The sequence below is a fragment of the Hyla sarda genome, chromosome 6 (assembly GCF_029499605.1).
Source record: "Hyla sarda isolate aHylSar1 chromosome 6, aHylSar1.hap1, whole genome shotgun sequence".
NCBI classification, from domain to species: domain Eukaryota; kingdom Metazoa; phylum Chordata; class Amphibia; order Anura; family Hylidae; genus Hyla; species Hyla sarda.
Window position 1 is genome coordinate 7,601,190 of NC_079194.1, and position 14,595 is coordinate 7,615,784.

The window sequence follows — 14,595 nt, forward strand, 5'->3', positions numbered from 1 at the left end:
ATATGAGGACGGGATATGAGGACGGGATATGAAGTCGGGATATGAGGTCGGGATATGAGGACGGGATATGAAGTCGGGATATGAGGACGGGATATGAATTCGGGATATGAGGACGGGATATGAAGTCGGGATATGAGGTCGGGATATGAGGACGGGATATGAGGACGGGATATGAGGTCGGGATATGAGGTCGGGATATGAGGACGGGATATGAGGTCGGGATATGAGGACGGGATATGAAGTCGGGATATGAGGACGGGATATGAGGTCGGGATATGAGGTCGGGATATGAGGACGGGATATGAGGACGGGATATGAGGACGAGATATGAGGTCGGGATATGAGGACGGGATATGAAGTCGGGATATGAGGACGGGATATGAGGTCGGGATATGAGGTCGGGATATGAGGACGGGATATGAGGACGGGATATGAGGACGAGATATGAGGACAGGATATGAGGATGGGATATGAGGACCAGAGAGTCATTGTTGCTTTTCCTCTCTAGGTTTGGGAACAAAGTTCGGGTCAAACATACAAAAGAAATAAGATGGAACATCCGATATAATGTACAGTAAACAAATGTCATAACCCAGCAAAGAAAAAGGGGGAAAAAATAAAAATAAACGCTTTTTAGTGTTAGGGCTACACGGGGCGCGTTTTGTATATACAATGAATGAGAACGGTGCTGTTCACTGACAGCAAGCAGTGGTCATGGAGAGGAGGATGGAGGCTGAATGTTTATACTGGAGAGTGATGTCATTAAACAGGAACTAGGAAATAACTTCATCACGTAAAATCCCTGAGATGGTCAGGCATGCTGGTACTTGTAGTGATTACAGTAATAACCCCACGTGACCCCGGCCACGACCCCCCACTCCTCCGGGGTTAGAAGGGGGCGGTGCCAAGACCGGGTCGTGGAGGAGGCGGGGTCAGGGGTGGGCGGTGCAGTGCGCCTGCGTAGTGACGTCACGGCGGTGTATGGTGGCCGCAGTGAGGGAGACGGTAGAGGATCGGACCGGCTGCACCGAGCCCCCGGCGGAGAAGCTGCTGGACCCGGCCTGCATGGGCTCTGCGCCGATTCACTGAGCGGAGAGGTTCGGACACGGCTTCCAAGGTACCGGGGCTTGTCCGCTGCAGCGGGTGTGGAGGGGTCGGGGAGGCTTCTGTCCGGGCCGCTGTCACCTCCTCCTCCCGGGACCTCTGCGGCTCTGCTGGGGGTTGTAGTTCATCAGGAGCACAGCTGCGGCTCCGGTACATTGTGTCACATCGGCTCCGTGTTTACAGCTGTTGCTTTGGGTCCCCAGTGATAAGGCTCCCAGCTGCTGCAGAACTACAACTCCCAGCATGCCGCGATAGCTTCCAACATGGTCTAATGCATAAGGGCATGCTGGGAGTTGTAGTTCTACAAGAGTTTGAAATCCACAGGTTGGGGAGCTCTGCCCTGAACTATGCCAGAGACTGTCTATGCTGGGAGTTGTAGTTCAGCAGCAGCTGGGAGGACCTGGATGGATGGATGGATGGGAGGGTTTGGTGGAAATCTCTGCGGTCCCTGTATCCTGTTATCCCTATATATATATATATTGGGGTCTCCTGTATGATCTCTGCGGTCCCCTTATCCTGTTATCCCTATATATATATTGGGGGTCTCCTGTATGATCTCTGCGGTCCCTGTATCCTGTTATCCCTATATATATATATATATATTGGGGGTCTCCTGTATGATCTCTGCGGTCCCCGTATCCTGTTATCCCTATATATATATATTGGGGGTCTCCTGTATGATCTCTGCGGTCCCTGTATCCTGTTATCCCTATATATATATATTGGGGGTCTCCTGTATGATCTCTGTGGTCCCTGTATCCTGTTATCCCTATATATATATTGGGGGTCTCCTGTATGATCTCTGCGGTCCCCTTATCCTGTTATCCCTATATATATATATATATATATATATATATATATATATATATATATTGGGGGTCTCCTGTATGATCTCTGCGGTCCCTGTATCCTGTTATCCCTATATATATATTGGGGGTCTCCTGTATGATCTCTGCGGTCCCTGTATCCTGTTATCCCTATATATATATTGGGGGTCTCCTGTATGATCTCTGCGGTCCCCTTATCCTGTTATCCCTATATATATATATTGGGGGTCTCCTGTATGATCTCTGTGGTCCCCGTATCCTGTTATCCCTATATATATATTGGGGGTCTCCTGTATGATCTCTGCGGTCCCCGTATCCTGTTATCCCTATATATATATATTGGGGGTCTCCTGTATGATCTCTGCGGTCCCCGTATCCTGTTATCCATATATATATATATTGGGGGTCTCCTGTATGATCTCTGCGGTCCCCGTATCCTGTTATCCCTATATATATATATTGGGGGTCTCCTGTATGATCTCTGCGGTCCCCTTATCCTGTTATCCCTATATATATATATATTGGGGGTCTCCTGTATGATCTCTGCGGTCCCCGTATCCTGTTATCCCTATATATATATATTGGGGGTCTCCTGTATGATCTCTGCGGTCCCCGTTTCCTGTTATCCCTATATATATATATTGGGGGTCTCCTGTATGATCTCTGCGGTCCCCGTTTCCTGTTATCCCTATATATATATATTGGGGGTCTCCTGTATGATCTCTGCGGTCCCCGTATCCTGTTATCCCTATATATATATATTGGGGGTCTCCTGTATGATCTCTGCGGTCCCCGTATCCTGTTATCCCTATATATATATATTGGGGGTCTCCTGTATGATCTCTGCGGTCCCTGTATCCTGTTATCCCTATATATATATATTGGGGGGTCTCCTGTATGATCTCTGTGGTCCCTGTATCCTGTTATCCCTATATATATATATTGGGGGTCTCCTGTATGATCTCTGCGGTCCCCGTATCCTGTTATCCCTATATATATATTGGGGGTCTCCTGTATGATCTCTGGTCCCCGTATCCTGTTATCCCTATATATATATTGGGGGTCTCCTGTATGATCTCTGTGGTCCCCGTATCCTGTTATCCCTATATATATATATATATATATATATATATATATATATATATATATATATATATATATAGGGTCTCCTGTATGATCTCTGCGGTCCCTGTATCCTGTTATCCCTATATATATATTGGGGTCTCCTGTATGATCTCTGCGGTCCCTGTATCCTGTTATCCCTATATATATATATATTGGGGGTCTCCTGTAAGATCTCTGTGGTCCCCGTATCCTGTTATCCCTATATATATATTGGGGGTCTCCTGTATGATCTCTGCGGTCCCCGTATCCTGTTATCCATATATATATATATTGGGGGTCTCCAGTATGATCTCTGCGGTCCCCGTATCCTGTTATCCCTATATATATATATTGGGGGTCTCCTGTATGATCTCTGTGGTCCCCGTATCCTGTTATCCCTATATATATATATTGGGGGTCTCCTGTATGATCTCTGTGGTCCCCGTATCCTGTTATCCCTATATATATATATTGGGGGTCTCCTGTATGATCTCTGTGGTCCCCGTATCCTGTTATCCCTATATATATATTGGGGGTCTCCTGTATGATCTCTGTGGTCCCCGTATCCTGTTATCCCTATATATATATATTGGGGGTCTCCTGTGTGATCTCTGCGGTCCCCGTATCCTGTTATCCCTATATATATATATTGGGGGTCTCCTGTATGATCTCTGGTCCCCGTATCCTGTTATCCCTATATATATATTGGGGGTCTCCTGTATGATCTCTGCGGTCCCCGTATCCTGTTATCCCTATATATATATATTGGGGGTCTCCTGTATGATCTCTGGTCCCCGTATCCTGTTATCCCTATATATATATTGGGGGTCTCCTGTATGATCTCTGCGGTCCCCGTATCCTGTTATCCCTATATATATATATTGGGGGTCTCCTGTATGATCTCTGCGGTCCCCGTATCCTGTTATCCCTATATATATATATATTGGGGGTCTCCAGTATGATCTCTGCGGTCCCTGTATCCTGTTATCCCTATATATATATTGGGGGTCTCCTGTATGATCTCTGCGGTCCCCGTATCCTGTTATTCATATATATATATTGGGGGTCTCCTGTATGATCTCTGCGGTCCCCGTATCCTGTTATCCCTATATATATATTGGGGGGTCTCCTGTATGATCTCTGCGGTCCCCGTATCCTGTTATCCCTATATATATATTGGGGGGTCTCCTGTATGATCTCTGCGGTCCCCGTATCCTGTTATCCCTATATATATATATATTGGGGGTCTCCTGTATGATCTCTGCGGTCCCTGTATCCTGTTATCCCTATATATATATTGGGGGTCTCCTGTGTGATCTCTGCGGTCCCTGTATCCTGTTATCCCTATATATATATATTGGGGTCTCCTGTATGATCTCTGCAGTCCCCGTATCCTGTTATCCCTATATATATATTGGGGGTCTCCTGTATGATCTCTGCGGTCCCCGTATCCTGTTATCCATATATATATATATTGGGGGTCTCCTGTATGATCTCTGCGGTCCCCGTATCCTGTTATCCCTATATATATATTGGGGTCTCCTGTATGATCTCTGCGGTCCCCGTATCCTGTTATCCCTATATATATATTGGGGTCTCCTGTATGATCTCTGCGGTCCCCGTATCCTGTTATCCCTATATATATATATATTGGGGGTCTCCTGTATGATCTCTGCGGTCCCCGTATCCTGTTATCCCTATATATATATTGGGGGTCTCCTGTATGATCTCTGCGGTCCCTGTATCCTGTTATCCCTATATATATATTGGGGGTCTCCTGTGTGATCTCTGCGGTCCCCGTATCCTGTTATCCCTATATATATATTGGGGGTCTCCTGTGTGATCTCTGCGGTCCCCGTATCCTGTTATCCATATATATATATTGGGGGTCTCCTGTATGATCTCTGCGGTCCCCGTATCCTGTTATCCCTATATATATATTGGGGAGGTCTCCTGTATGATCTCTGCGGTCCCCGTATCCTGTTATCCCTATATATATATTGGGGGTCTCCTGTGTGATCTCTGCGGTCCCCGTATCCTGTTATCCATATATATATATTGGGGGTCTCCTGTATGATCTCTGCGGTCCCCGTATCCTGTTATCTCCATATACATATATTGGGGGTCTCCTGTATGATCTCTGCGGTCCCTGTATCCTGTTATCCCTATATATATATATATATATATATATATATATATATATATATATATATATATATATATTGGGGGTCTCCTGTATGATCTCTGCGGTCCCCGTATCCTGTTATCCCTATATATATATATTGGGGGTCTCCTGTATGATCTCTGCGGTCCCCGTATCCTGTTATCCCTATATATATATATATATATATATATATATATATATTGGGGGTCTCCTGTATGATCTCTGCGGTCCCCTTATCCTGTTATCCCTATATATATATTGGGGGTCTCCTGTATGATCTCTGCGGTCCCCGTATCCTGTTATCCCTATATATATATTGGGGGTCTCCTGTATGATCTCTGCGGTTCCCGTATCCTGTTATCCCTATATATATATATTGGGGGTCTCCTGTATGATCTCTGCGGTCCCCGTATCCTGTTATCCCTATATATATATTGGGGGTCTCCTGTATGATCTCTGCGGTCCCTGTATCCTGTTATCCCTATATATATATTGGGGGTCTCCTGTGTGATCTCTGCGGTCCCCGTATCCTGTTATCCCTATATATATATTGGGGGTCTCCTGTGTGATCTCTGCGGTCCCCGTATCCTGTTATCCATATATATATATTGGGGGTCTCCTGTATGATCTCTGCGGTCCCCGTATCCTGTTATCCCTATATATATATTGGGGGGGTCTCCTGTATGATCTCTGCGGTCCCCGTATCCTGTTATCCCTATATATATATTGGGGGTCTCCTGTGTGATCTCTGCGGTCCCCGTATCCTGTTATCCATATATATATATTGGGGGTCTCCTGTATGATCTCTGCGGTCCCCGTATCCTGTTATCTCCATATACATATATTGGGGGTCTCCTGTATGATCTCTGCGGTCCCTGTATCCTGTTATCCCTATATATATATATATATATATATATATATATATATATATATATATATATATATATATATATATATATATTGGGGGTCTCCTGTATGATCTCTGCGGTCCCCGTATCCTGTTATCCCTATATATATATATTGGGGGTCTCCTGTATGATCTCTGCGGTCCCCGTATCCTGTTATCCCTATATATATATATATATATATATATATATTGGGGGTCTCCTGTATGATCTCTGCGGTCCCCTTATCCTGTTATCCCTATATATATATTGGGGGTCTCCTGTATGATCTCTGCGGTCCCCGTATCCTGTTATCCCTATATATATATTGGGGGTCTCCTGTATGATCTCTGCGGTCCCTGTATCCTGTTATCCCTATATATATATATATATATATATATATATTGGGGGTCTCCTGTATGATCTCTGTGGTCCCCGTATCCTGTTATCCCTATATATATATATATAGGGTCTCCTGTATGATCTCTGCGGTCCCCGTATCCTGTTATCCCTATATATATATTGGGGGTCTCCTGTGTGATCTCTGCGGTCCCCGTATCCTGTTATCCCTATATATATATATATTGGGGGTCTCCTGTGTGATCTCTGCGGTCCCCGTATCCTGTTATCCCTATATATATATATTGGGGGTCTCCTGTATGATCTCTGTGGTCCCCGTATCCTGTTATCCCTATATATATATATTGGGGGTCTCCTGTATGATCTCTGTGGTCCCCGTATCCTGTTATCCCTATATATATATATTGGGGGTCTCCTGTATGATCTCTGTGGTCCCCGTATCCTGTTATCCCTATATATATATATTGGGGTCTCCTGTATGATCTCTGCGGTCCCCGTATCCTGTTATCCCTATATATATATTGGGGGGGTCTCCTGTATGATCTCTGCGGTCCCTGTATCCTGTTATCCCTATATATATATTGGGGGTCTCCTGTATGATCTCTGCGGTCCCCGTATCCTGTTATTCATATATATATATTGGGGGTCTCCTGTATGATCTCTGCGGTCCCTGTATCCTGTTATCCCTATATGTATATTGGGGGGGTCTCCTGTATGATCTCTGCGGTCCCCGTATCCTGTTATCCCTATATATATATTGGGGGTCTCCTGTATGATCTCTGCGGTCCCCGTATCCTGTTATCCCTATATATATATATATTGGGGGTCTCCAGTATGATCTCTGCGGTCCCTGTATCCTGTTATCCCTATATATATATATATTGGGGGTCTCCTGTATGATCTCTGCGGTCCCTGTATCCTGTTATCCCTATATATATATTGGGGGTCTCCTGTATGATCTCTGCGGTCCCCGTATCCTGTTATTCATATATATATATTGGGGGTCTCCTGTATGATCTCTGCGGTCCCCGTATCCTGTTATCCCTATATATATATTGGGGGGTCTCCTGTATGATCTCTGCGGTCCCCGTATCCTGTTATCCCTATATATATATTGGGGGGTCTCCTGTATGATCTCTGCGGTCCCCGTATCCTGTTATCCCTATATATATATATTTTGGGGGTCTCCTGTATGATCTCTGCGGTCCCTGTATCCTGTTATCCCTATATATATATTGGGGGTCTCCTGTGTGATCTCTGCGGTCCCTGTATCCTGTTATCCCTATATATATATATTGGGGTCTCCTGTATGATCTCTGCAGTCCCCGTATCCTGTTATCCCTATATATATATTGGGGGTCTCCTGTATGATCTCTGCGGTCCCCGTATCCTGTTATCCCTATATATATATTGGGGGTCTCCTGTATGATCTCTGCGGTCCCCGTATCCTGTTATCCATATATATATACATATATTGGGGGTCTCCTGTATGATCTCTGCGGTCCCCGTATCCTGTTATCCCTATATATATATTGGGGTCTCCTGTATGATCTCTGCGGTCCCCGTATCCTGTTATCCCTATATATATATTGGGGTCTCCTGTATGATCTCTGCGGTCCCCGTATCCTGTTATCCCTATATATATATTGGGGGTCTCCTGTATGATCTCTGCGGTCCCCGTATCCTGTTATCCCTATATATATATTGGGGGTCTCCTGTATGATCTCTGGTGTCCCCGTATCCTGTTATCCCTATATATATATTGGGGGTCTCCTGTATGATCTCTGCGGTCCCTGTATCCTGTTATCCCTATATATATTGGGGGTCTCCTGTGTGATCTCTGCGGTCCCCGTATCCTGTTATCCCTATATATATATTGGGGGTCTCCTGTGTGATCTCTGCGGTCCCCGTATCCTGTTATCCATATATATATATTGGGGGTCTCCTGTATGATCTCTGCGGTCCCCGTATCCTGTTATCCCTATATATATATTGGGGGGGGTCTCCTGTATGATCTCTGCGGTCCCCGTATCCTGTTATCTCCATATACATATATTGGGGGTCTCCTGTATGATCTCTGCGGTCCCCGTATCCTGTTATCCCTATATATATATATTGGGGGTCTCCTGTATGATCTCTGCGGTCCCCGTATCCTGTTATCCCTATATATATATATATATATATTGGGGGTCTCCTGTATGATCTCTGCGGTCCCCTTATCCTGTTATCCCTATATATATATTGGGGGTCTCCTGTATGATCTCTGCGGTCCCCGTATCCTGTTATCCCTATATATATATATATATATAGGGTCTCCTGTATGATCTCTGCGGTCCCCGTATCCTGTTATCCCTATATATATATTGGGGGTCTCCTGTATGATCTCTGTGGTCCCCGTATCCTGTTATCCCTATATATATATATATAGGGTCTCCTGTATGATCTCTGCGGTCCCCGTATCCTGTTATCCCTATATATATATATTGGGGGTCTCCTGTGTGATCTCTGCGGTCCCCGTATCCTGTTATCCCTATATATATTGGGGGTCTCCTGTGTGATCTCTGCGGTCCCCGTATCCTGTTATCCCTATATATATATATTGGGGGTCTCCTGTGTGATCTCTGCGGTCCCCGTATCCTGTTATCCATATATATATATTGGGGGTCTCCTGTATGATCCCTGGGGTGCCCCCTATCCTTTCATCCTTCTATATATTTGGGGGGGATCTCCTGTATGATTTCTGTAGTGCGGACCCCGGCCCATCCAGGTAAGTGTCGCAGCCGCCATGTTTACAACTTGTATAGATGTGGATGGAAGGCGCTGCCGCACCGGGAACCAGATGTGTGGTAGAAAGCGAAGGGGCCTCAGTGCGCCCCCATAGACAATGCATCGAGTCCATTCTGGAGATGATGGGGGCCCAGTGGTTAGATCCCCCCCCCCCCGCTTCCCCTCTGTCCTGTGGATAAGCTGCCGGAATACCTCTTTAAGGGCCAATTCACATTAAAGGAGAACTTGGGTACATAATATCCTATCACCTCTCCACAGGTTAGGGGATAAGTCTCTGATCAATGGGGGGTCTGACTGCTAGGACCCCCACAATCTCTTGCCCGATGTTCTGGACAGTTGTGTTAAAGGGGTACTCCTCTGCTCAGCATTTGGAACAAACTGTTCCGCATGCTGGAGACGGCAGCTCGTGATGTCATAGGGGGTGGGGCGTGAAGTAATGAGGGGGCGTGGCTCCAGCGTGCGGAACAGTTTGTTCGAAATGCTGAGCAGAGGAGTACCCCTTTAAGAACACCGGCTCTTCTCTTGCTTGGAGCGGCCGTGGTCGACACACCACTTCAATGCATCTCTAAGAGCTGAGGCACGTGCTCTCGAATCACCCAAAGTGCAAGAAAAGGGTAAACGTGTTCCCCCCCCCAAAAAAAGTGCACAAAGGATGCGGTCTATCTACCTGACCCCTCTGTCCAGAGCAGGAGAAAATCCCCATAGCAAACCTATCCTTCTCTGGAAAGTTCCTGACATGGACAGAGGGGTCAGCAGAGAGCACTGTGGTCAGACAGAAAGGACATTTAAAAAGAAAAGAACTTCCTGTTGATCATAACAGCAGCTAAGTACAGGAAGGATGAAGATTTTTAAATAGAAGTTTAACTTTCTGGCACCAGTTGATTTAAAAAAAAAAAAAAAAAAAAGTTTTTTTTTTTTTTCCCAGGGGAGTACCCCTTTAATATTCACTTCTTAGTGCCTACTGTGCAATGCAAAACTACAACTCCCAGTGAGGACCATATTCTTAGACCCCCAGGTTTTAGTCCGACCTCCATTCAGGTGGGCAGAAAATGTCTACCCTACGTATACAGATGCCATTAAAGGGGTATTCCGGCTACACACAGTTTTTTATAATGTTGTTATGGCCGTTATGAAAATAAAAACAAATACTACCCAGGACACCCCCCCCCCTTGACGTCTTCCTCCTCCCTGCTGGTCGCTCTTCTTGTAACTTCCGCGACAGGCAATGACCAACCGCAGCGGGGTCCCTCCCAATGAGCGGCCATCACTGCCCAGACAAGTCCATCTCGCCAATAACAAGAAGAGCGACCGGCATGGAGGAGGGAGACGGGAAACTCCTGGGGGGCACAGGTTGTTTTTACTTATAGCCCCTGTAACATTTAAAAAGAAAAAATTATATTTGGATTCCCCCTTTAAGGCCGGGTTCACACCACGTTTTTGCAGTACAGTTCCCGTATACGTTATCAATTTGGAAACCGTACGGAACCGTAATGGAAAACCGTACGCCAAACGATGCATCAGGTTCTGTCCGTTTTGCGTCTTGTACGGTTTTGTCCTTTTTTTATTTTTATTTTTTTCCGGATACCCAAAACCGTAACCTACCTCAGTTTTTTGGTCCTTGTGAAAAAACATATTGGGGGAGATTTATCAAAACCTGTGCAGAGGAAGAGTGGTGCAGTTGCCCATAGCAACCAATCAGATCGCTTCTTTCATTTTCCACAGGCCTCTAAAGAGGCCTGTGGAAAATGAAAGAAGCGATCTGATTGGTTGCTATGGGCAACTGCACCACTCTTCCTCTGCACAGGTTTTGATAAATCTCCCTCATTGACACTATATACTTCTTATTTATTTCTTTTTTAACATGGGAGTCAGTAATAACCGTAGAGACCTGTGCGTGCGAACGGTTCAGTCCAGTTTTCACCAAACAGTTTTTGACTTTGCACCGTTTCTTTTTTTCTTGTAATTTCAATCAAACAAGTGAAACTTTATTCATAATGGAAGGAAAAGTTAAAAATGTCAACGTTTTTTTTTTTTTCTTAATTTGTTTACACGTTTTGGAACGGTTTAGTCAGGATTTGAGATATCCGTTTTTTTTTTTAAATCCAAAACCTGATACGGGATCTGTATTGCAAAAACGCGGTGTGAACCCGGCCTAAGATGTCACGGTCAGTGCTGGAGGGCGTGTGAATCTGGGCAGACATGTCCGTCCTCACCATTGTCCCTCTGCAGGTGATCACATGACCAATCCAGGGTGGGGGGGGGGGGGGGTGAGACCCCACTCAGAATTCACAGCCCGGGGGTGTCTGACCACAGACAATAGACGTCATCGGCCTCCGACCTCCAGGTATTGTGCGGTGGGATCTATTATCAGTGTAATCTGAGCCGTCCTGCTGTGAGGACCCCCGGGGGGGGCGTTAACACCAATAGGGATTAGATTGTGAGTGAATGGAGCGACTGTACTGCGCCACTGTATAGGTCAGTGTGATCCCAGCCTGAGGCCAGGTCCTCGTAGGGGTTCAGCAGTGTGAAGTGTGCGGCCGTGTAGACCTGAGGCTATTGGAAAACTGCGACTCCCGACAAATCGCAATAGAATCGCAGTTCTTGTGAATTGCGATATGGCCCCACTGGAAAATTTACCATTACCTGTGGGGATATTCAAATGCTAAGTCAGTGATTCCCAACCAGGGTGCCTCCAGCTGTTGCAAAACTACAACTCTGGGAGGCACTCTAGTTGGGAAACACTGTCCTAAATTATAGGGGTATAGGGGGGGGGGGACAGAAAAAAAACAAAAAACAAAAAAAAAATGCCCACCTATCCCCGGTCCCCATAGGTCTGTGCCCCCAACAGGCAGCTGGTTCCAGGACCTTTCCTGCTCAGCCAATCAGTGGTCATGTGTCAGGGCAGTGATTGGCTGAGCAGGAGGGTCCTGTACGTCCCATAAGACACTGGACTGCATGGGGCAGAAGGGGACCTAGCCCAGGGACAATATTAATGTGGGGAGGGGGGGATTGGAATTGACGCGACTGTGGGGGGTGGGGGATGCGACTGTGGGGGGTGGGGGATGCGACTGTGGGGGGTGGGGGATGCGACTGTGGGGGGTGGGGGATGCGACTGTGGGGGGTGGGGGATGCGACTGTGTGTGTGTGTGGGGGACGCGACTGTGTGTGTGTGTGTGTGGGGGACGCGACTGTGTGGGGGGTGGGGGATGCGACTGTGTGGGGGGTGGGGGATGCGACTGTGGGGGGTGGGGGACGCGACTGTGTGTGTGGGGGGGGACGCGACTGTGTGTGTGGGGGGGGGACGCGACTGTGTGGGGGGGTGGGGGACGCGACTTGGGTGTGGATGTGAAATGGGGGCTAGAAATGAGTTTGGGGGGGGGGGGGGAGATTGGACATGAAATTGCTGGATTTAATTACCATTTTGTTTTGTATTTACCTCCAAAATCACAATTGCACATCTTCCCCCTACTGTGCAGCCTGTGGTATGGTCCGATGCTCTCCAGAACGTTTCACAACTACAACTCTCATCATGCCCTGACAGGAGAGATGATGGGCCTTGTAGCTTGGTACCGGTTCCGGTCACTTGTAGGATGTGAATAGTGACGATGAATAATAGGGGTTCCCTGCTGTCGAGCCGGTTTGGTTGCTCAGCTATTGTCTCGCAGGGATCAGCCGGTGGTGTCAGACGCTTCACATACTTCTGATTCCTTCTCCTGTACGGACGACATCACTCAGGTGTCTACAGGTGAGGAGCGCGGACGCGGTGGTAATGTGAGTCGCCATGGCGTCCTCATCGCTCCGTCGCTGTGCTGCGTGCTTCCTCATTGCTGAGATCTCGTCTCGGTTTCAGGTGTAACCCTATAAGTGCCGGACAGATCTTCTTGTTCGTTGTGAGTCAGAGGTGTCAAATAATTTCCTAAACTTCCAGACTCTTCTCCAGCTGAGGCCGCGATCACACGGGGCAGTTATGTGCTGCGAGGGCTAAAGTGTTCACCATATATTAAAAAGGGGCGCTCCGACATCAGGTAAACAAACAGAAAAATAGCGCAGAAGCATATAGCACTGCTTACCTGTCTGCCCCAGTTCTGAGACCACCAAAAATTAATCTCTACTTCATGGTGGAGCATTGTTACTATTCCCAGAATGCTTTGCTTTTTCCGCAGTCCTTCATCACAACCCTGCCTAACCCATTCCACAGCAATCTTGCCAGTTCATGCCCAAAGCTGCTGCAGAACATCTAATTTCACAGCAGATTATCACGCAATCAGCGAGGCTGCAGCACCTGCTGTATTTATTCCCTGTCTGCTCTTCGACTTGTTGTATTGGTCCGCACAAGGCAGAATTCTGTAACCAAGCTTACTCTTTCCTAAAAAGTCCCACTAAAGGTGTGTGTGTGTGTGTATATATATATATATATATATAATACATACACACACACACACATATATATACACAAGGAGATGATGTCTTTGCTTGGGTTGGTTAGAGGGGATGACATCGCTGGGGGTGGGGCTAGAGCTCAGAGACAACACATACTGACAGTGAGAGGACTACACAACTTCTTGTCATGGGAAAGTGAGGAGACGGGGAGCTACTGAGACAACACCACACTTAAAATGAGAGGACTACACAACTACCTGTTAAAGAACTAGGGATTTGCTGAGTGTTTCCCAACTGGTATGCCTCCAGCTGTTGCAAAACCACAACTCCCAACATGCCCAAGAAAGCCTTTGGCTGTCCGAGCATGCTAGGGGTTGTGGTATTGCAACAGCTGGAGACACACTGATAGTTAAAGGGGTACTCCGGTGGAAAACTAGGTCTTTATAAGGCAACTGGTGCCAGAGTTGAACAGATAAGTAAATTACTTCTATTAAAAAATCTTTACCCTTCCAGTATATTTTAGCAGCTGTATGCTACAGAGGAAATTCTGTTCTTTTTTAATTTTGTCTTCACCACAGTGCTCTCTGCTGACACCTCTGTCCGTGTCAGGAACTGTCCAGAGCAGCATAGGTTTGCTATGGGGATTTTCTCCTGCTCTGGACAGTTCCTGATACAGGCATCAGGTGTCAGCAGAGAGCACTGTGGTCAAGACAAAAAATAAATTCAAAAAGAAAAGAATTTCCTCTGAAGCAAACAGCTGCTAATAAGTACTGGAAGGGTAAAGATTTCTTAAAAGAAGTCATATACAAATCTGTTCATCTTTCTGGCACCAGTTCATAAAAAAAAAAAAAAAAAAAAAAAAAAAAAAAGTTTTCACAGAAGTTCCCCTTTAAACTCTCACTAAACTTTTCCTCCGTCTCCTCCCGGCCTCTCCTGCACGTTGCTCCGGGGGTTCATTTTTATTCATCCCAGAACAATAACCTCG

General features: G+C 46.4%; 1 protein-coding gene across 4 annotated transcripts in view; it reads left to right on the forward strand.

The window, feature by feature from the left end:
* Nucleotides 1-969: 969 nt before the first annotated feature.
* Nucleotides 970-14,595, forward strand: part of EVI5 (ecotropic viral integration site 5) — a 132,369-nt gene continuing 118,743 nt past the window's right edge. For all 4 annotated transcript variants that reach the window (XM_056523146.1, XM_056523147.1, XM_056523148.1 and 1 more), the window contains exon 1: nt 970-1,117. The gene's annotated coding sequence lies outside the window, so the exon portion shown is untranslated. The remainder of the gene's footprint in view (nt 1,118-14,595) is intronic.